General features: G+C 46.2%; 1 protein-coding gene, 1 long non-coding RNA gene and 1 pseudogene across 9 annotated transcripts in view; 1 reads left to right on the top strand and 2 right to left on the bottom strand.

Moving 5' to 3' along the window:
* Positions 1-24,344, bottom strand: part of BICD1 (BICD cargo adaptor 1) — a 529,680-nt gene that overhangs the window by 320,383 nt on the left and 184,953 nt on the right. The gene's annotated exons all lie outside the window — the stretch shown is intronic.
* LOC134935743 (uncharacterized) overlaps positions 4,756-24,344 on the top strand; it is a 196,488-nt gene continuing 176,899 nt past the window's right edge. Inside the window, exon 1 of one of the 2 annotated variants that reach the window (XR_010180378.1) lies at positions 4,756-4,821. This is a non-coding gene — a long non-coding RNA (uncharacterized LOC134935743). The remainder of the gene's footprint in view (positions 4,822-24,344) is intronic. The other variant, XR_010180379.1, reaches the window with a different exon arrangement.
* Positions 7,478-7,596, bottom strand: LOC134937149 (5S ribosomal RNA; annotated as a pseudogene).

Below are 24,344 nucleotides of genomic sequence, written 5' to 3'. Positions count from 1 at the left end.
TCTAAACCATGCATGGTGATATGCCTACCCAAGGTTAACTGAGGAATACCTAAGGCCTTGGCCCATGTTAAGTCCATAAAGTTCCCTGCAGCTCCACTGTCAACGAAAGCCGACACCGAAGAACTGAGGCTGCCAAAGGAAACTTTAGCTGGGACTAACAGGGAATTATTCGAGGAGATAAGCTGCAGACCAAAGTGAACCCCCTCACAATTCACTTGGTCGAGGCGTTTCCCGACTTGCTCGGACAATTACGGGCAAAATGTCCTTTACCCCCACAGTACAAACAAAGACCAGAATTTTGCCTTCTGGTTCTTTCTTCAGGAGACAGCTTGGAGAGACCCATCTGCATGGGCTCCTCTATGTCCACAGGAATGGAAAAAACACAAGGGGTAGACCCGACAGGTGCTCCTTTTTCAGCCCTCCGCTCTCTGAGACGACGATCAATCTTAATAAAAAGCTCCATGAGTTTATCGAGAGTCTTAGGAGCGGGATACTGAAGGAGACTGTCTTTTATAGACTCAGATAAGCCGAGGCGAAACTGACTGCGCAGGGCTGGGTAATTCCATCCACAGTCGTTCGACCAACGGCGAAACTCCGTACAATAAATCTCTGCGGGATTCCTACCCTGTCTGAGAGCACGTAACTGACTCTCGGCGGATGCCTCTCTATCAGGGTCATCATACAATAGCCCTAAAGACCCCAGAAAGGCGTCTACAGACAACAATGCCGGATCCTCTGTTCTTAAACCAAAAGCCCAGGTCTGGGGATCCCCCTGAAGTAAAGAAATAATAATTCCGACCCGCTGAGATTCCGTACCTGAGGAGACTGGTCTTAAACGAAAATAAAGTTTACAAGACTCTTTAAAATTAAAAAACTGCTTCCTATCACCAGAAAAACGGTCAGGCAAATGCATTTTCGGTTCAGGAACGACCCTCGGGGAAGTCCGTAAAAGATCTTCCTGTGACCTCACCCGAAGGGAAAGATCCTGAACCATCTGAGTAAGTTCTTGAATCTGGCTAACTAGAAGCTGGCCAGGATTTGGCCCTAAACCAGTGGGATTCATGAGGCCGACAAATCTTCTAAACTGAATAAGGGAAAAAATCAAACCCTGTTTAATTTTAAGTTTTGGTCTGGCCGGTAATAATGTTATGATTCCAGTACTTCTGACCAGAGGAGATCTTATGACAGAGGCCAGAGTACTGGAAGGAAATGCTGGTTACGGGAGCGGGAAAGCCTAGTAACCCCTGGCGCCCTAACTCCGTTGTCTCGCCCGTGTAATCAGAAATCCCCTGCGAGACTATGGTTGCTTGAGCCCATGGCAGCCGCGTTTGAAGGGCGGATTATGTCTGCCCAACTCCGATGCCCCCTCAGGTCTTAATGGGAGACAAAGGGAAATCCGAGACAGGGTGATAACAAGGGGCCCTCTGACTAAGCAACCAGGCCAGGGGCTACAAGCTAACTAACTTAAACCAGAAGTATGTGCGGACAAACCGCCAGGGAAAAGGACAACCAAAAATCCACTAATCCGTTACTCCTATCCAGCACCGCTGGATACCAGAGTGGATTTGTGGGAGCGGAATCCTCCGCAAAAGCTCCGAAACACAATATAACCAAATAATAAATAGTAAGCGGTCAAGCCGCAACACACGGCTATGCCGCGACTCACGAACACCACAGGATGTTAAAGGTGCTCGGTCTGGACTCCAGGAAAAGATGACAACTTCCGAGTACTGGATCACTGAGGACAGGAACGACCGGATAGAACAGGACTGGAAAACTCTCTGCAACTGACACAGCAAACAGGAAGCTATTACCGGCGTCTGTGAGAAGTCCTGAGAGTGCCTTTAAATGGGAGCCCTCCAATCAGGAGCCAGACAGGGCTAATTACAACATGCCGTGCAGCTGCATGCTGCACGGCCAGGAACCAGTGAGGTGATTAACTTAGACCCAGCAACGGGGAACGCGGTCCGACAGTGGCGTCCCCGTTGCTAGGGTCTGTGCGGCTCCGTGCGCCCGGCGTCTAGCGTTGCTAGGGAGCCGGCGGCTGTCCGCATGCGGCGTCCCTAGTTGCTAGGCGCCGGGCCGCACTGACGAGCGGACCCTCGGCGCCTAACACCAACCTCCCAACTTGTCTGTCCAACTAAAACGCTGCCCCACACACCTATCCAATTTTTTCATCCAACCAGCCAACTTTTTCATCACAACAGTCAACTCGTGATGTCACAGAAGTAGGCGGACAGTTTCTGCCTACTTTGCATATTTTGAATACTTTTTAAAAAATATATATATATATTTCAGTATGCTTTTTTTATGCTATTGACAGGTTTTCAGTTATCTAGGGAACAGGACTGAACTGTTTAACTACTGCATTAAAGCTGAATTCATTTACCTTTGCTGAAGGTAACAAATAGATACTTTTTTCTATGTCACAACCACCATAAGCAGATACGTCATTTACAGCACCTTACGCACATTACGCCAGGTAGAGCCCCTTACACACATTACGACAAGTAGAGCTCTTACACACATTATGCCGTTTGGAGCAACTTATACACATTACGCCAGGTAGAGCCCCATACACACAGTGCCTATAAATGTATTTAGATGGCCCACACAGCAATTTTTTTTTTCTTATCCTAATTTGCCAGCATGCCAGATAATCCCACCTGTTTCAAGGAACAAGCTGGGTCCTAAACAAAAAGCAACAAATACTTTAATAATGGTCAGTAACATTGGAGGCTAGGGTGAACCAGTGCCAGACTCTGGTTTTAGCAGGTGCACTATTTAGAATTTGAAACCCCATTTATCAGTGGTCACATGACAACAAGTACAAACCTCAGAGAGATCCATTCACCCACTCCTATGGCAACAAGTAGAATGGCAGCCAAACAGAAGAACCGTGTAAACCAGTAGAGTGAGAGGAGTCAGCAGCAACATATATACATATAGCAGCATAGGCGGAATTGGTAAGCTCTCATCAGGTTCTGGCATCGGGGACCTCCTCCCTTCTCCGCTCCACTGCCACCGCTGCCAGGGCAGCACGGCAGCAATGATGGACTGCTGCTGCTGCCCCTGGTTCTCCTCCCGCTCCGCCGCTGCTTCTGGGAGTCCCGGTGTCACAGGGGCAGCAAAGAAGTGCTGCATCTGGTTCTCTTTCTGCTGCTGCTGCTGGGGTCACAGTGGCAGCTGGGCAGCAGTAACATTCTGCCGCTGCTGCCCCTGTCTCCCCTCCTGTTGCCGCCACTGACCCTCTTTCATATTCTGTCACACAGCAGAGACCCTTATTCACATCACAAAAGGGAGGTGGGTGAGGTTAGGGCACAGAGAGACAGAGGTCAGGAGGAGGTGGGTGAGGTAGCGTAATAATACCGCTGTGATGGGGGAGTGCCGGTAGCATGGAGATTGTGCTGCTGTTCTGCAGGGATACTGTGCTGCTATTCTAGGGGGTGCTGCTGTACGTGTGTCGAGTTTTTGGCAGGGGAGACTGTTGCTACTGCATGTGGGGGAGCGGGGGGGGGGGGGGGGGGCTGGGGGGTTTGCTGGCAGGGGAGACTAGCACCCGCAGTTTCCAGTAACCAGGTGGTGGATACTCTGGCAGTCCAACGACCTCTCACTCCAGCCCTCACCTGTTATGCTCCTGCCACTTCCCCGGCCCCTATTGCAAGGACAATAGGTGCTGCTGCGGGTGGTGGGGATCGCGGGGGAACAGGTGCCAGGTGTGTGCTACTGATGGGGTGAGGGCAGGGGAACACTGCTGCGGGTGGGGATCGCGGGTGGGGGGACAGGCGTCGGGTGTCCTCTACTGATTGGATGCGGGCAGGGAAACACTGCTGCGGGTGGGGATTGCGGGGCGGGGGGACAGGTGTCGGGTGTCTGCTACTGTTCGGGTGCGGGCAGGGGAACACTGCTGCGGGTGGTGGTCGCGGGCGGCAATGCCTGGATATTAGGGGCAGCCCGGCAGCAGTGATATACTGCTGTAGCTGCCCCTGGTCCTTCTCTCACTCAGCCGCCACTGCTGAGGGTCCCTGTGTCACAGGGGCAGCCAAGTAGCAGTAAAGTACTGCTGCAGCTGCCCCTTGTTCTCCTCCTGCCGCTGCTGGGATGTGATGGACTGCCGCGGCTGCCCCTGAACTTTATCCCGGCTCCCGCTCCACAGTGCCGCCTCTGCTGCCGGGGATTGTGGGATGACAGGGTCAGCCCAGCCGGCAGCGATGGTGAAGAAGTAGGCGGTCACTGCCGGACAGTGTCCGCCTACTAATCGTTCAGTTGGGGGAATCTTTCCCCCTACACTAGAACGATTAGTTGGATTTTGCCAACTAGTTGGGCCAACAGTTTCTGGACGTTTTTTAGCGTGTAGAAGCAAATGGCTGATAATCGTTTCCTCCCACACACTGCCAGATTATCGTTCCAACCAACCAACTAGTTGGCTGGTTGGAACGATATCTTCCTGATGTATGGCTAGCATAAGGGCAGAGAAATGATAATTGAATTCTTGCTACATACGCGCCGTATCTTTGAATAAACCAATGAGCTTATCATCACGAGGGACTGTAGAGAAATTTATTTATCACCTTAAAGAAACTCACATCAGCATGTTCCGCCAGAGAATAAGCATGACATATGTTATATGAACGGCTTTGCTACCTCAAGGTCAGGGACGGATACAGAGGGGGGCGAGGGGGGAATTCGCCCCCTCTAGCACACTCCTTCCAACGGGACAAACTCTCTCTGAAGTCCTGCTCCCTCCCCCCTTCCTGGCTCAGCTGGCCGTCAGCTTTTCTCAGTGGTGCCGAGCCGAGCTCCCAGACACACCATCTCACAGTAGGTGCCCCTTCCTCCCTACTCACCTCTTTGACCTACACGGAAGTTAATCAACATAGGGGGTAATTCTAAGTTGATCGCAGCAGGAAAATTTTTAGCACTTGGGCAAAACCATGTGCACTGCAGGGGAGGCAGATATAACATGTGCAGAAAGAGTTAGATTTCACCTCCAGGGAGTAAGTCTGTGGAGGTGATGAAAAGTGAAAGCAGTCTTAATCAGCAAACTATGGGGGTAATTCCAAGTTGATCGAGGTGAAATAGCTGTGGGGTTTGCAGAGAAAAGTTCAAGTAAAACCTGGCACAGAAGATCTGATACACTGAACATTTTTTTTTTTTTTTAACACAAGAGGTTTGAAGATTCTTATTTTTTTGGTGAAATGGTAAATTGCTAAATAATCCCATGCCTAAAATAATGACTATCCAGTATGGAATGTAAGGGGAATAAAGGGGTTATGCAGACATTACCTTTCTCTGCAGCAATACTTGGGTGTCTTGCGAATGCGTTGCCGACTGAGAAAAAGTTATATAAAGAGGCTGTGATTTATATAGTAACCTGTGCAAGCTATGGGTAATAAAGGAGAATATTATAATAAATACAGGCAGATGTATTAACCTGGAGAAGGCATAAGGAAGTGATAAACCAGTGATAAATGCAAGGTGATAAACGCACCAGCCAATCGGCTCCAATATGTAAATTAACAGTTAGGAGCTGATTGGCTGGTGTGTTTATCACCTTGCACTTATCACTGGTTTATCACTTCCTTATGCTGTTTCCAGGCTTAATACGGGATCCGGTCTGAAGATCGACACTGTCTAGGTCGACAATGTTTAGGTCGACCACTATAGGTCGACAGTAACTAGGTCGATAGGGTTGGAAGGTCGACAGGGCTTCTAGGTCGACATTTGCTAGGTCGACAGGTCAAAAAGTCGACATGAGTTTTTAAAAAATAATATTTTTTTGAACTTTTTCATACTTAACGATCCACGTGGCTTACGATTGGAACGGTAACCTTGCCTGAAGCTCGCGAGCCATGCAAGGGGACACGGTGCACTAATTGGGGTTCCCGGTCACTCTACGAAGAAAACAACACACACCCCCCAAAAAAATCTCATGTCGACCTTTTGACCTGTCGACCTAACACATGTCGACCTAGAAAACATGTCGACCTTCCAACCCTGTCGACCTAGTGACTGTCGACCTATAGTGGTCGACCTAAACATCGTCGACCTAGACACTGTCGATCTAAATATCCACACCCTTAATACATCTGCCCTCTAGAGTTTATTGAAAAAGAAACATTACAATTCAATGTTTATAGGTAATTTTATTGGGTATTGGGGGTAATTCTGAGTTGATGGCAGCAGCAAGTTTGTTAGCAATTGGGCAAAACCATGTGCACTGCAGGTGTGGCGGATGTAACATGTGCAGAGAGAGTTAGATTTGGGTGGGTTATTTTGTTTCTGTGCAGGGTAAATACTAGCTGCTTTATTTTTACACTGCAATTTAGATTTCAGTTTGAATACACCCCACCCAACTCTAACTCTCTCTGCACATGTTACAAGTGTCAATTCTTGTCACTTAACACACTTCCTATCATATATATATATCTATATACACCAGTGACGTGCGGTGAGGTCAGTGGTTGGGGAGGCACTGCCAGCTAACACCCTTTTCCCCCACCATAGAGGTGAAAAAAAAGAAAAGAAAGTGTAGTCCCCCACACATCACTAAAACCAGCACCAGCCAGGTGGAGTAATGCCATAGCAGAGGAGACACTCAGTGTGGGGTCCGCCTGCCATAACATTAATCACCCCCCAAGCCAGTCAGCCCAGGGCTGGAATTCCTCAGAAAGTGGGGACCCCAGAAAATAAAAATGGGGTCCCCCCTCCCGAGCAACAACCAGCACTGGGCTGACAGCCCAGTGCTATGCCCCGCACCCCCGGTGACGGTGGGTGCGGGGTTCATTGTATGTTAATATTATTCTTTACAGGTGGCCTACAGGTTAAGCAAAGAGAAGAAAAAAAAGAAGAAAAAAGAAAGACTCTGTGTTGGGGCACGCTTAGAAATTTGAAATAAGTTTATTAAAACTTAACATTTAATTAATAACGAATAAAAGTAATGAGGAGTTTGATACAAAAAAATTGTTCAAGAACACAAAGTAAACATATATATTGACAGAAATCAGGATAAGCCTGATACAAAATTATGGGCACCTGTGGTGAAAAATATACTGAAAAACATAAAAAATTACAAAAAATTAATATTATTAAGGTGCCTGAGTTAATCAAAATTCAAAATTGGAGTAGAGGTAAATGATATGTACATATAATCACCGCAGTGATAATTGTAGGTAAGCACCTAGTCTAAAACCTCATGAGAATAGATGAGAGGCACAAAGGTTCATAATTGAAATGTCAAATGACTGAGGGTAATCACCTGGTAGAGATTCTGTTTGCTAAAAGGCTAGATCCTTATAGATAACAAAGCATTTAAGATAAAAGTATGATTATTAAAGATACAAAAGAGCATTGATAAATAAGCCTAAAGGCAAAGCCAATTGTAGATAAATAGAAGGTTTGCGGGAAAGTTGGATAAGGAATAGGTAAGTTTCAGAAGTTGCTCTAACACTTCTGCTGTTTGTGATCAGAGGTCACAATCTTACTGCACCTGATATTCCCAAGAGGTCACCCTACTAGGTACTGATCAGGCTTATCAGCGCTTAGCTTCCAAGGTCGGATGAGATTGGGCGTTGCTGCTGAAATATGGCAGTAATAAACACTAGGACACAAATGAGAGAGTGTAATGAGTAGTGAGCAACAAGGTACTTCTGCTGTCCAGTTTCTAGCGCAGATTCTCTGTTGCTGTGAGCATTGCAGAGAGTGGTCTCGCATCTGGATGAGAGGGTACTAAAAATAGAAGTGAGATATGCTCAGAATAGGGAGGAAACCCTGCCTTCTGCTGTCCACTGTCTTATATAGATATATAGCGGACAGTGGATGAGAGAGGTGGGTTAGGCTTACCTATTGAAAAAAAGGGTGGTGGGAAAATTAGAAGAAGGAGAAGAAATGGTAATGTGGTGAGATCACAAATTAACAAAAAATTAAGTAAATTATGAAATAAAACAATCATGAAATCAACGATTAATTGGAAAAAGGAAAGTAAACACAGGCTGCATGGTAAAGGCTTACCAAAATGGGTATAAGACCCTGTTTATGCAGAAAGGATTCTGCAAAAAAGTATTACATTTAAAAGGAAATACCAGAAAATGGTTTAGAACAATAATTAAGGATCAAAAATAGCAAACATGGAAAAAAACAATATTGATTATATATCAGTATCAGTTAAATAACTGGAGTCCAAATGGGCACATACAATACCAGGGAGTCCCAAAAGTGATCTGAGCTAGAAAGAGTTCAGCATCACTGAGCACAGACGGACCGTTTCACCAGAGTGGCTTGTTCACTGTGTCCTACAGGTCCCAGCAAGCCTGCCCCAGCATGCTGGCACTTGGAGAACCACAAGTGCCAGCATGCCCAGACATAAAGGGCCCGCTGGCACCTGTAGTCCACCTGTAAAGAAAATATTAAAATAAAACACCACACTGTCTCAAGAAAAAGTTTTACTAGACAGGGTCTTCACCTGGGGGCGGCGGCCTTTAAGCTCTTTTGCATGGCTGCCGCCTGCCCAGGGCTTCCAGCGTCTTCACCTGGGGGGGGCGCCTCCCCAGGGCTTCCGACGCCTTCCTCCGGCGTCTTCACCTGGGAGGCGGCGGCCTTTAAGCTCTTTTGCATGGCTGCCACCTCCCCAGGACTTCCGGCGTCTTCACCTGGTGGGCGGCAGCTGTTTAGCTCTTTTGCATAGCCGCCGCCCATCCAGGACTTCCACGGCGTCTTGTTTCTTCAGGAGCTCTTCACTGCTCCTCCTCCGCCGTTGGACTGACGCCGCTGCCTTGCGCTGACTTATATAAGTCAGCCGAAGGGAGGGGGCGATGACGCGGCGAGCTGTGTTTGGCTCACGGCGGCCATCTTGAGGCGCCATTTTTGAAACTGGTACCGCTCCTCAGCCATACTCTGCAGAATATAGGTATACTAACTATCGCGTCCCACCCCACCGCCGCATCCCACTGCCCGCACCACCGCCGCCCGCACCTTCCGCCACATCCCGCCGCCCGCACCTCTGCCGCCACCGACGTCCACACAGTGTTGATCGCGGATTCAGTGACGGATCCGCTGGCCAATCACTGCGGCCTCACTGACAGGGGTGTGCTTTCATGGGTTGAAAGCACGTCCCTGTATGAAAGCGGCACCTCTACTGGTGCCGCTTTCCCATGCATTTTCAATGGGCTATTACTGCCCATGGCTTGGTCCCGCCTGCCCCCGCCCCCCTACTCATATATACCTTTCCCCATTGACAACGGGAGGCACCACGATTGGTGCCTCCCAAACACATACAGAGGAGTAATGATTAGTTTAATATAAAGGAGATACTTATGACACAGAATATGTGTCATAAATATCTTATTTGTATTATTTTAATAATTAATGACAGGGGAGGCACTTCCTCCTACCTCCCCTGACTGCACGTCCCTTCTATCTATCTATCTATCTATCTATCTATCTATCTATCTATCTATCTATCTATCTATCTATAGGAAAGTACTAATCAAAATGTTTTACTGTACAAAATGAATTCTGTTTTACTAATTTATATGTGTATAATGCCCACATGAACCCTTTGGCTCATATACAGGCCCTCATTCCGAGTTGTTCGCTCGGTATTTTTCATCGCATCGCAATGAAAATCCGCTTAGTACGCATGCGCAATGTTCGCACTGCGACTGCGCCAAGTAACTTTGCTATGTAGAAAGTAATTTTACTCACGGCTTTTTCATCGCTCCGGCGATCGTAATGTGATTGACAGGAAATGGGTGTTACTGGGCGGAAACACGGCGTTTCAGGGGCGTGTGGCTGAAAACGCTACCGTTTCCGGAAAAAACGCAGGAGTGGCCGGAGAAACGGTGGGAGTGCCTGGGCGAACGCTGGGTGTGTTTGTGACGTCAACCAGGAACGACAAGCACTGAAATGATCGCACAGGCAGAGTAAGTCTGGAGCTACTCTGAAACTGCTAAGTAGTTAGTAATCGCAATATTGCGAATACATCGGTCGCAATTTTAAGAAGCTAAGATTCACTCCCAGTAGGCGGCGGCTTAGCGTGTGTAACTCTGCTAAATTCGCCTTGCGACCGATCAACTCGGAATGAGGGCCACTGTGTAAGAAAATCCAAAGAAAAGCACTGCGCTTAGGATATAGGTATAAAAGAATATATATAGTAATATACCATCAGTGTAATAGGCTGCACAAATATGATGCTAGGAGACCTCTGCTTTGTATAAATGCAATGGGATTGATTAAAATACACATACATATAAGATATCTCTAGCTAGTTTAAAAATGACACATACAACATAAATTTCAGCTGCTGAAATAGCTTGTAGATAAAACCTGAGTGGAAACAATATATCAACCACTCTAAGGGGGTCATTCCGACCCGATCGCTCGCATGGCAGCCGTCGTTGCCTAGCGATCGCCTCTGAGACAGAGGCGGTCACTGGGCGGGAGGGGGCAGGATGGCGGCGCGGTCCGGCCAACACAGGCGTGGCCGGACCGTTGGGGGGGAGCGGGCCGCGGCGGCTGCGTGACATCACACGCAGCCGCTGCGGGCTGGGGAGCGACGAGTAGCTCCCGGGCCAGCACGCTACAGCTGTGCTGGTCGGGAGCTACTCTTGAAGTGCAAAGGCATCGCCGCTGTGCGATGCCTTTGTACTTCTGTGGGGGGGGGGGAGGGGGCACTAAATTTAGCACAGCTGCGATCAACTTGGAATGACCCCCTATAATTGTTGCTAGTGCTGGAAGTTTGCAACATAAAAAAAAAAAAAAAGAAACATTTATGTATCCTTGGGCTTAGTTTATACTAGAAAAAGTCTCTGCTGTTTTATAACAGAAACTGAGCCGGCGTCCCAGTCAGGGCCGGTGCTAGGGTGTTCGGCGCCCCCCTGCAAACTATAAATTTGCGCCCTCCCATATTCCTTTGACGCGTGCCGGGAAAAGGGGTGTGGTCTCACAAGTAAGGGGCATGGACACACAATAGTACCCCAATTTAAAATTACACCACAATGTAGCACAATCTTATTAATCTAATACGTAATGCCCCACCCGTAGTAGTAGCGTCCTTATACATAATGCCCCCCAGTAGTAGTAGCGTCCTTATATATAATGCCCCCCCAGTAGTAGTAGCGTCCTTATACATAATGCCCCCCAGTAGTAGTAGCGTCCTTATACATAATGCACCCACAGTAGTAGTAGCGTCCTTATACATAATGCCCCACCCGTAGTAGTAGCGTCCTTATACATAATGCACCCACAGTAGTAGTAGCGTCCTTATACGTAATGCACCCACAGTAGTAGTAGCGTCCTTATACATAATGCCCCACCCGTAGTAGTAGCGTCCTTATACGTAATGCACCCACAGTAGTAGTAGCGTACTTATACATAATGCACCCACAGTAGTATTAGCATCATTATACATAATGCACCCACAGTAGTAGTAGCGTCCTTATAAATAATGCACCCACAGTAGTAGTAGCGTCCTTATACATAATGCACCCACAGTAGTAGTAGTGTCCTTATACGTAATGCACCCACAGTAGTAGTAGCGTCCTTATACGTAATGCACCCACAGTAGTAGTAGCGTCCTTATACGTAATGCACCCACAGTAGTAGTAGCGTCATTATACATAATGCACCCACAGTAGTAGTAGCGTCCTTATAAATAATGCACCCACAGTAGTAGTAGCGTCCTTATACGTAATGCCCCACCCGTAGTAGTAGCGTCCTTATACATAATGCCCCACCCGTAGTAGTAGCGTCCTTATACATAATGCACCCACAGTAGTAGCGTCCTTATACGTAATGCACCCATAGTAGTAGTAGCGTCATTATACATAATGCACCCACAGTAGTAGCGTCCTTATACGTAATGCCCCCCCAGTAGTAGTAGCGTCCTTATACATAATGCCCCCCCAGTAGTAGTAGCGACCTTATACATAATGCACCCACAGTAGTAGCGTCCATATACGTAATGCACCCACAGTAGTAGTAGCGTCATTATACATAATGCACCCACAGTAGTAGAGTCCTTATACGTAATGCACCCACAGTAGTAGTAGCGTCCTTATACATAATGCACCCACAGTAGTAGTAGCGTCCTTATACATAGTGCACCCACAGTAGTAGTAGCGTCCTTATACATAATGCACCCACAGTAGTAGTAGCGTCCTTATACATAATGCCCCCCCCAGTAGTAGTAGCGTCCTTATACATAATGCCCCCACAGTAGTAGTAGCGTCCTTATACATAATGCACCCACAGTAGTAGCGTCCTTATACGTAATGCACCCACAGTAGTAGTAGCGTCCTTATACATAATGCACCCACAGTAGTAGCGTCCTTATACGTAATGCACCCACAGTAGTAGTAGCGTCCTTATACATAATGCACCCACAGTAGTAGTAGCGTCCTTATACATAATGCACCCACAGTAGTAGTAGCGTCCTTATACATAATGCCCACCCAGTAGTAGTAGCGTCATTATACATAATGCACCCACAGTAGTAGCGTCCTTATACGTAATGCACCCACAGTAGTAGTAGCGTCCTTATACATAATGCACCCACAGTAGTAGTAGCGTCCTTATACATAATGCCCCCCCAGTAGTAGTAGCGTCATTATACATAATGCACCCACAGTAGTAGTAGCGTCCTTATACATGATGCACCCACAGTAGTAGTAGCGTCCTTATACGTAATGCACCCACAGTAGTAGTAGCGTCCTTATACATAATGACCCCCCGGTAGTAGTAGCGTCCTTATACATAATGCACCCACAGTAGTAGCGTCCTTATACGTAATGCACCCACAGTAGTAGTAGCGTCATTATACATAATGCCCCCCCCAGTAGTAGTAGCGTCCTTATACATAATGCCCCCCCAGTAGTAGTAGCGTCCTTATACATAATGCACCCACAGTAGTAGTAGCGTCCTTATACGTAATGCACCCACAGTAGTAGTAGCGTCATTATACATAATGCACCCACAGTAGTAGCGTCCTTATACGTAATGCACCCACAGTAGTAGTAGCGTCATTATACATAATGCACCCACAGTAGTAGCGTCCTTATACGTAATGCACCCACAGTAGTAGTAGCGTCCTTATACGTAATGCACCCACAGTAGTAGTAGCGTCCTTATACATAATGCCCCACCCGTAGTAGTAGCGTCCTTAGCGTCCTTATACATAATGCACCCACAGTAGTAGTAGCGTCCTTATACGTAATGCACCCACAGTAGTAGTAGCGTCCTTATACATAATGCACCCACAGTAGTAGTAGCGTCATTATACGTAATGCACCCACAGTAGTAGTAGCGTCATTATACGTAATGCCCACCCCAGTAGTAGTAGCGTCCTTATACATAATGCACCCACAGTAGTAGTAGCGTCCTTATACGTAATGCACCCACAGTAGTAGTAGCGTCCTTATACGTAATGCACCCACAGTAGTAGTAGCGTCCTTATACGTAATGCACCCACAGTAGTAGTAGCGTCATTATACATAATGCACCCACAGTAGTAGTAGCGTCCTTATAAATAATGCACCCACAGTAGTAGTAGCGTCCTTATACGTAATGCCCCACCCGTAGTAGTAGCGTCCTTATACATAATGCCCCACCCGTAGTAGTAGCGTCCTTATACATAATGCACCCACAGTAGTAGCGTCCTTATACGTAATGCACCCATAGTAGTAGTAGCGTCATTATACATAATGCACCCACAGTAGTAGCGTCCTTATACGTAATGCCCCCCCAGTAGTAGTAGCGTCCTTATACATAATGCCCCCCCAGTAGTAGTAGCGACCTTATACATAATGCACCCACAGTAGTAGCGTCCATATACGTAATGCACCCACAGTAGTAGTAGCGTCATTATACATAATGCACCCACAGTAGTAGAGTCCTTATACGTAATGCACCCACAGTAGTAGTAGCGTCCTTATACATAATGCACCCACAGTAGTAGTAGCGTCCTTATACATAGTGCACCCACAGTAGTAGTAGCGTCCTTATACATAATGCACCCACAGTAGTAGTAGCGTCCTTATACATAATGCCCCCCCCAGTAGTAGTAGCGTCCTTATACATAATGCCCCCACAGTAGTAGTAGCGTCCTTATACATAATGCACCCACAGTAGTAGCGTCCTTATACGTAATGCACCCACAGTAGTAGTAGCGTCCTTATACATAATGCACCCACAGTAGTAGCGTCCTTATACGTAATGCACCCACAGTAGTAGTAGCGTCCTTATACATAATGCACCCACAGTAGTAGTAGCGTCCTTATACATAATGCACCCACAGTAGTAGTAGCGTCCTTATACATAATGCCCACCCAGTAGTAGTAGCGTCATTATACATAATGCACCCACAGTAGTAGCGTCCTTATACGTAATGCACCCACAGTAGTAGTAGTGTCCTTATACATAATGCACCCACAGTAGTAGTAGCGTCCTTATACATAATGCCCCCCCAGTAGTAGTAGCGTCATTATACATAATGCACCCACAGTAGTAGTAGCGTCCTTATACATAATGCACCCACAGTAGTAGTAGCGTCCTTATACGTAATGCACCCACAGTAGTAGTAGCGTCCTTATACATAATGCCCCCCCCCGGTAGTAGTAGCGTCCTTATACATAATGCACCCACAGTAGTAGCGTCCTTATACGTAATGCACCCACAGTAGTAGTAGCGTCATTATACATAATGCCCCCCCCAGTAGTAGTAGCGTCCTTATACATAATCCCCCCCCAGTAGTAGTAGCGTCCTTATACATAATGCACCCACAGTAGTAGTAGCGTCCTTATACGTAATGCACCCACAGTAGTAGTAGCGTCATTATACATAATGCACCCACAGTAGTAGCGTCCTTATACGTAATGCACCCACAGTAGTAGTAGCGTCATTATACATAATGCACCCACAGTAGTAGCGTCCTTATACGTAATGCACCCACAGTAGTAGTAGCGTCCTTATACGTAATGCACCCACAGTAGTAGTAGCGTCCTTATACATAATGCCCCACCCGTAGTAGTAGCGTCCTTATACATAATGCACCCACAGTAGTAGTAGCGTCCTTATACGTAATGCACCCACAGTAGTAGTAGCGTCCTTATACATAATGCCCCACCCGTAGTAGTAGCGTCCTTATACATAATGCACCCACAGTAGTAGTAGCGTCCTTATACGTAATGCACCCACAGTAGTAGTAGCGTCCTTATACATAATGCACCCACAGTAGTAGTAGCGTCATTATACGTAATGCACCCACAGTAGTAGTAGCGTCATTATACGTAATGCCCACCCCAGTAGTAGTAGCGTCCTTATACATAATGCACCCACAGTAGTAGTAGCCTCCTTATACGTAATGCACCCACAGTAGTAGTAGCGTCCTTATACGTAATGCACCCACAGTAGTAGTAGCGTCCTTATACGTAATGCACCCACAGTAGTAGTAGCGTCATTATACATAATGCACCCACAGTAGTAGTAGCGTCCTTATAAATAATGCACCCACAGTAGTAGTAGCGTCCTTATACGTAATGCCCCACCCGTAGTAGTAGCGTCCTTATACATAATGCCCCACCCGTAGTAGTAGCGTCCTTATACATAATGCACCCACAGTAGTAGCGTCCTTATACGTAATGCACCCATAGTAGTAGTAGCGTCATTATACATAATGCACCCACAGTAGTAGCGTCCTTATACGTAATGCCCCCCCAGTAGTAGTAGCGTCCTTATACATAATGCCCCCCCAGTAGTAGTAGCGACCTTATACATAATGCACCCACAGTAGTAGCGTCCATATACGTAATGCACCCACAGTAGTAGTAGCGTCATTATACATAATGCACCCACAGTAGTAGAGTCCTTATACGTAATGCACCCACAGTAGTAGTAGCGTCCTTATACATAATGCACCCACAGTAGTAGTAGCGTCCTTATACATAGTGCACCCACAGTAGTAGTAGCGTCCTTATACATAATGCACCCACAGTAGTAGTAGCGTCCTTATACATAATGCCCCCCCCAGTAGTAGTAGCGTCCTTATACATAATGCCCCCACAGTAGTAGTAGCGTCCTTATACATAATGCACCCACAGTAGTAGCGTCCTTATACGTAATGCACCCACAGTAGTAGTAGCGTCCTTATACATAATGCACCCACAGTAGTAGCGTCCTTATACGTAATGCACCCACAGTAGTAGTAGCGTCCTTATACATAATGCACCCACAGTAGTAGTAGCGTCCTTATACATAATGCACCCACAGTAGTAGTAGCGTCCTTATACATAATGCCCACCCAGTAGTAGTAGCGTCATTATACATAATGCACCCACAGTAGTAGCGTCCTTATACGTAATGCACCCACAGTAGTAGTAGCGTCCTTATACATAATGCACCCACAGTAGTAGTAGCGTCCTTATACATAATGCCCCCCCAGTAGTAGTAGCGTCATTATACATAATGCACCCACAGTAGTAGTAGCGTCCTTATACATAATGCACCCACAGTAGTAGTAGCGTCCTTATACGTAATGCACCCACAGTAGTAGTAGCGTCCTTATACATAATGCCCCCCCCGGTAGTAGTAGCGTCCTTATACATAATGCACCCACAGTAGTAGCGTCCTTATACGTAATGCACCCACAGTAGTAGTAGCGTCATTATACATAATGCCCCCCCCAGTAGTAGTAGCTTCCTTATACATAATGCCCCCCCAGTAGTAGTAGCGTCCTTATACATAATGCACCCACAGTAGTAGTAGCGTCCTTATACGTAATGCACCCACAGTAGTAGTAGCGTCATTATACATAATGCACCCACAGTAGTAGCGTCCTTATACGTAATGCACCCACAGTAGTAGTAGCGTCATTATACATAATGCACCCACAGTAGTAGCGTCCTTATACGTAATGCACCCACAGTAGTAGTAGCGTCCTTATACGTAATGCACCCACAGTAGTAGTAGCGTCCTTATACATAATGCCCCACCCGTAGTAGTAGCGTCCTTATACATAATGCACCCACAGTAGTAGTAGCGTCCTTATACGTAATGCACCCACAGTAGTAGTAGCGTCCTTATACATAATGCCCCACCCGTAGTAGTAGCGTCCTTATACATAATGCACCCACAGTAGTAGTAGCAGCGTCCTTATACGTAATGCACCCACAGTAGTAGTAGCGTCCTTATACATAATGCACCCACAGTAGTAGTAGCGTCATTATACGTAATGCACCCACAGTAGTAGTAGCGTCATTATACGTAATGCCCACCCCAGTAGTAGTAGCGTCCTTATACATAATGCACCCACAGTAGTAGTAGCGTCCTTATACGTAATGCACCCACAGTAGTAGTAGCGTCCTTATACGTAATGCACCCACAGTAGTAGTAGCGTCCTTATACGTAATGCACCCACAGTAGTAGTAGCGTCATTATACATAATGCACCCACAGTAGTAGTAGCGTCCTTATAAATAATGCACCCACAGTAGTAGTAGCGTCCTTATACGTAATGCCCCACCCGTAGTAGTAGCGTCCTTATACATAATGCCCCACCCGTAGTAGTAGCGTCCTTATACATAATGCACCCACAGTAGTAGCGTCCTTATACGTAATGCACCCATAGTAGTAGTAGCGTCATTATACATAATGCACCCACAGTAGTAGCGTCCTTATACGTAATGCCCCCCCAGTAGTAGTAGCGTCCTTATACATAATGCCCCCCCAGTAGTAGTAGCGACCTTATACATAATGCACCCACAGTAGTAGCGTCCATATACGTAATGCACCCACAGTAGTAGTAGCGTCATTATACATAATGCACCCACAGTAGTAGAGTCCTTATACGTAATGCACCCACAGTAGTAGTAGCGTCCTTATACATAATGCACCCACAGTAGTAGTAGCGTCCTTATACATAGTGCACCCACAGTAGTAGTAGCGTCCTTATACATAATGCACCCACAGTAGTAGTAGCGTCCTTATACATAATGCCCCCCCCAGTAGTAGTAGCGTCCTTATACATAATGCCCCCACAGTAGTAGTAGTGTCCTTATACATAATGCACCCACAGTAGTAGCGTCCTTATACGTAATGCACCCACAGTAGTAGTAGCGTCCTTATACATAATGCACCCACAGTAGTAGCGTCCTTATACGTAATGCACCCACAGTAGTAGTAGCGTCCTTATACATAATGCACCCACAGTAGTAGTAGCGTCCTTATACATAATGCACCCACAGTAGTAGTAGCGTCCTTATACATAATGCCCACCCAGTAGTAGTAGTAGCGTCATTATACATAATGCACCCACAGTAGTAGCGTCCTTATACGTAATGCACCCACAGTAGTAGTAGCGTCCTTATACATAATGCACCCACAGTAGTAGTAGCGTCCTTATACATAATGCCCCCCCAGTAGTAGTAGCGTCATTATACATAATGCACCCACAGTAGTAGTAGCGTCCTTATACATAATGCACCCACAGTAGTAGTAGCGTCCTTATACGTAATGCACCCACAGTAGTAGTAGCGTCCTTATACATAATGCCCCCCCCCGGTAGTAGTAGCGTCCTTATACATAATGCACCCACAGTAGTAGCGTCCTTATACGTAATGCACCCACAGTAGTAGTAGCGTCATTATACATAATGCCCCCCCCAGTAGTAGTAGCGTCCTTATACATAATGCCCCCCCAGTAGTAGTAGCGTCCTTATACATAATGCACCCACAGTAGTAGTAGCGTCCTTATACGTAATGCACCCACAGTAGTAGTAGCGTCATTATACATAATGCACCCACAGTAGTAGCGTCCTTATACGTAATGCACCCACAGTAGTAGTAGCGTCATTATACATAATGCACCCACAGTAGTAGCGTCCTTATTCGTAATGCACCCACAGTAGTAGTAGCGTCCTTATACGTAATGCACCCACAGTAGTAGTAGCGTCCTTATACATAATGCCCCACCCGTAGTAGTAGCGTCCTTATACATAATGCACCCACAGTAGTAGTAGCGTCCTTATACGTAATGCCCCACCCGTAGTAGTAGCGTCCTTATACATAATGCACCCACAGTAGTAGTAGCGTCATTATACATAATGCACCCACAGTAGTAGTAGCATCCTTATACGTAATGCACCCACAGTAGTAGTAGCATCCTTATACATAATGCACCCACAGTAGTAGTAGCGTCCTTATACGTAATGCACCCACAGTAGTAGTAGCGTCATTATACGTAATGCACCCACAGTAGTAGTAGCGTCCTTATACATAATGCACCCACAGTAGTAGTAGCGTCATTATACATAATGCACCCACAGTAGTAGTAGCGTCCTTATACGTAATGCACCCACAGTAGTAGTAGCGTCATTATACGTAATGCACCCACAGTAGTAGTAGCGTCCTTATACATAATGCACCCACAGTAGTAGTAGCGTCCTTATACGTAATGCACCCACAGTAGTAGTAGCGTCCTTATACATAATGCACCCACAGTAGTAGTAGCGTCCTTATACATAATGCCCCACCCGTAGTAGTAGCGTCCTTATACATAATGCACCCACAGTAGTAGTAGCGTCCTTATACGTAATGCACCCACAGTAGTAGAAGCGTCCTTATACGTAATGCACCCACAGTAGTAGTAGTGTCCTTATACATAATGCACCCACAGTAGTAGCGTCCTTATACGTAATGCACCCACAGTAGTAGTAGCGTCATTATACGTAATGCACCCACAGTAGTAGTAGCGTCCTTATACGTAATGCACCCACAGTAGTAGTAGCGTCATTATACGTAATGCACCCACAGTAGTAGTAGCGTCCTTATACGTAATGCACCCACAGTAGTAGTAGCGTCCTTATACATAATGCACCCACAGTAGTAGTAGCGTCCTTATACGTAATGCACCCACAGTAGTAGTAGCGTCATTATACGTAATGCACCCACAGTAGTAGTAGCGTCCTTATACGTAATGCACCCACAGTAGTAGTAGCGTCCTTATACATAATGCACCCACAGTAGTAGTAGCGTCATTATACGTAATGCACCCACAGTAGTAGTAGCGTCCTTATACGTAATGCACCCACAGTAGTAGTAGCGTCATTATACGTAATGCACCCACAGTAGTAGTAGCGTCCTTATACGTAATGCACCCACAGTAGTAGTAGCGTCCTTATACATAATGCACCCACAGTAGTAGTAGCGTCCTTATACGTAATGCACCCACAGTAGTAGTAGCGTCATTATACGTAATGCACCCACAGTAGTAGTAGCGTCCTTATACGTAATGCACCCACAGTAGTAGTAGCGTCCTTATACATAATGCACCCACAGTAGTAGTAGCGTCATTATACGTAATGCACCCACAGTAGTAGTAGCGTCCTTATACATAATGCACCCACAGTAGTAGTAGCGTCATTATACGTAATGCACCCACAGTAGTAGTAGCGTCCTTATACATAATGCACCCACAGTAGTAGTAGCGTCCTTATACGTAATGCACCCACAGTAGTAGTAGCGTCATTATACGTAATGCACCCACAGTAGTAGTAGCGTCCTTATACATAGTGCACCCACAGTAGTAGTAGCGTCCTTATACGTAATGCACCCACAGTAGTAGTAGCGTCCTTATACGTAATGCACCCACAGTAGTAGTAGCGTCCTTATACGTAATGCACCCACAGTAGTAGTAGCGTCCTTATACGTAATGCACCCACAGTAGTAGAAGCGTCCTTATACGTAATGCACCCACAGTAGTAGTAGCGTCCTTATACGTAATGCACCCACAGTAGTAGTAGCGTCATTATACGTAATGCACCCACAGTAGTAGTAGCGTCCTTATACGTAATGCACCCACAGTAGTAGTAGCGTCCTTATACATAATGCACCCACAGTAGTAGTAGCGTCCTTATACATAATGCCCCACCCGTAGTAGTAGCGTCCTTATACATAATGCACCCACAGTAGTAGTAGCGTCCTTATACGTAATGCACCCACAGTAGTAGAAGCGTCCTTATACGTAATGCACCCACAGTAGTAGTAGCGTCCTTATACGTAATGCCCCACCCGTAGTAGTAGCGTCCTTATACATAATGCCCCACCCGTAGTAGTAGCGTCCTTATACATAATGCACTCACAGTAGTAGCGTCCTTATACGTAATGCACCCACAGTAGTAGTAGCGTCCTTATACATAATGCACCCACAGTAGTAGTAGCGTCCTTATACATAATGCACCCACAGTAGTAGTAGCGTCCTTATACATAATGCCCACCCAGTAGTAGTAGCGTCATTATACATAATGCACCCACAGTAGTAGCGTCCTTATACGTAATGCACCCACAGTAGTAGTAGCGTCCTTATACATAATGCACCCACAGTAGTAGTAGCGTCCTTATACATAATGCCCCCCCAGTAGTAGTAGCGTCATTATACATAATGCACCCACAGTAGTAGTAGCGTCCTTATACATAATGCACCCACAGTAGTAGTAGCGTCCTTATACGTAATGCACCCACAGTAGTAGAAGCGTCCTTATACGTAATGCACCCACAGTAGTAGTAGCGTCCTTATACATAATGCACCCACAGTAGTAGCGTCCTTATACGTAATGCACCCACAGTAGTAGTAGCGTCATTATACGTAATGCACCCACAGTAGTAGTAGCGTCCTTATACGTAATGCACCCACAGTAGTAGTAGCGTCATTATACGTAATGCACCCACAGTAGTAGTAGCGTCCTTATACGTAATGCACCCACAGTAGTAGTAGCGTCCTTATACATAATGCACCCACAGTAGTAGTAGCGTCCTTATACGTAATGCACCCACAGTAGTAGTAGCGTCATTATACGTAATGCACCCACAGTAGTAGTAGCGTCCTTATACGTAATGCACCCACAGTAGTAGTAGCGTCCTTATACATAATGCACCCACAGTAGTAGCGTCCTTATACGTAATGCACCCACAGTAGTAGTAGCGTCATTATACGTAATGCACCCACAGTAGTAGTAGCGTCCTTATACGTAATGCACCCACAGTAGTAGTAGCGTCCTTATACGTAATGCACCCACAGTAGTAGAAGCGTCCTTATACGTAATGCACCCACAGTAGTAGTAGCGTCCTTATACATAATGCACCCACAGTAGTAGCGTCCTTATACGTAATGCACCCACAGTAGTAGTAGCGTCATTATACGTAATGCACCCACAGTAGTAGTAGCGTCCTTATACGTAATGCACCCACAGTAGTAGTAGCGTCATTATACGTAATGCACCCACAGTAGTAGTAGCGTCCTTATACGTAATGCACCCACAGTAGTAGTAGCGTCCTTATACATAATGCACCCACAGTAGTAGTAGCGTCCTTATACGTAATGCACCCACAGTAGTAGTAGCGTCATTATACGTAATGCACCCACAGTAGTAGTAGCGTCCTTATACGTAATGCACCCACAGTAGTAGTAGCGTCCTTATACATAATGCACCCACAGTAGTAGCGTCCTTATACGTAATGCACCCACAGTAGTAGTAGCGTCATTATACGTAATGCACCCACAGTAGTAGTAGCGTCCTTATACGTAATGCACCCACAGTAGTAGTAGCGTCCTTATACGTAATGCACCCACAGTAGTAGAAGCGTCCTTATACGTAATGCACCCACAGTAGTAGTAGCGTCCTTATACATAATGCACCCACAGTAGTAGTAGCGTCCTTATACATAATGCCCCACCCGTAGTAGTAGCGTCCTTATACGTAATGCACCCACAGTAGTAGTAGCGTCCTTATACGTAATGCACCCACAGTAGTAGTAGCGTCATTATACGTAATGCACCCACAGTAGTAGTAGCGTCCTTATACATAATGCACCCACAGTAGTAGTAGCGTCATTATACGTAATGCACCCACAGTAGTAGTAGCGTCCTTATACATAATGCACCCACAGTAGTAGTAGCGTCATTATACGTAATGCACCCACAGTAGTAGTAGCGTCCTTATACATAATGCACCCACAGTAGTAGTAGCGTCCTTATACGTAATGCACCCACAGTAGTAGTAGCGTCATTATACGTAATGCACCCACAGTAGTAGTAGCGTCCTTATACATAGTGCACCCACAGTAGTAGTAGCGTCCTTATACGTAATGCACCCACAGTAGTAGTAGCGTCCTTATACGTAATGCACCCACAGTAGTAGTAGCGTCCTTATACGTAATGCACCCACAGTAGTAGAAGCGTCCTTATACGTAATGCACCCACAGTAGTAGTAGCGACCTTATACATAATGCACCCACAGTAGTAGTAGCGTCCTTATACATAATGCCCCACCCGTAGTAGTAGCGTCCTTATACGTAATGCACCCACAGTAGTAGTAGCGTCCTTATACGTAATGCACCCACAGTAGTAGTAGCGTCCTTATACATAATGCCCCACCCGTAGTAGTAGCGTCCTTATACATAATGCCCCACCCGTAGTAGTAGCGTCCTTATACGTAATGCACCCACAGTAGTAGTAGCGTCCTTATACATAATGCACCCACAGTAGTAGTAGCGTCCTTATACATAATGCCCCACCCGTAGTAGTAGCGTCCTTATACGTAATGCACCCACAGTAGTAGTAGCGTCCTTATACATAATGCCCCACCCGTAGTAGTAGCGTCCTTATACATAATGCCCCACCCGTAGTAGTAGCGTCCTTATACGTAATGCACCCACAGTAGTAGTAGCGTCCTTATACATAATGCACCCACAGTAGTAGTAGCGTCCTTATACATAATGCCCCACCCGTAGTAGTAGCGTCCTTATACGTAATGCACCCACAGTAGTAGTAGCGTCCTTATACGTAATGCACCCACAGTAGTAGTAGCGTCCTTATACGTAATGCACCCACAGTAGTAGTAGCGTCCTTATACATAATGCACCCACAGTAGTAGTAGCGTCCTTATACATAATGCACCCACAGTAGTAGTAGCGTCCTTATACATAATGCACCCACAGTAGTAGTAGCGTCCTTATACGTAATGCACCCACAGTAGTAGTAGCGTCCTTATACATAATGCCCCACCCGTAGTAGTAGCGTCCTTATACGTAATGCACCCACAGTAGTAGTAGCGTCCTTATACATAATGCACCCACAGTAGTAGTAGCGTCCTTATACATAATGCCCCACCCGTAGTAGTAGCGTCCTTATACGTAATGCACCCACAGTAGTAGTAGCGTCCTTATACGTAATGCACCCACAGTAGTAGTAGCGTCCTTATACGTAATGCACCCACAGTAGTAGTAGCGTCCTTATACATAATGCCCCACCCGTAGTAGTAGCGTCCTTATACATAATGCCCCACCCGTAGTAGTAGCGTCC

This window comes from Pseudophryne corroboree, chromosome 6 (genome assembly GCF_028390025.1).
Source record: "Pseudophryne corroboree isolate aPseCor3 chromosome 6, aPseCor3.hap2, whole genome shotgun sequence".
NCBI classification, from domain to species: Eukaryota; Metazoa; Chordata; class Amphibia; order Anura; family Myobatrachidae; genus Pseudophryne; species Pseudophryne corroboree.
The sequence above is the reverse complement of the archived record's forward strand: the minus strand, read 5'-3'. Positions and strand labels throughout refer to the sequence as shown.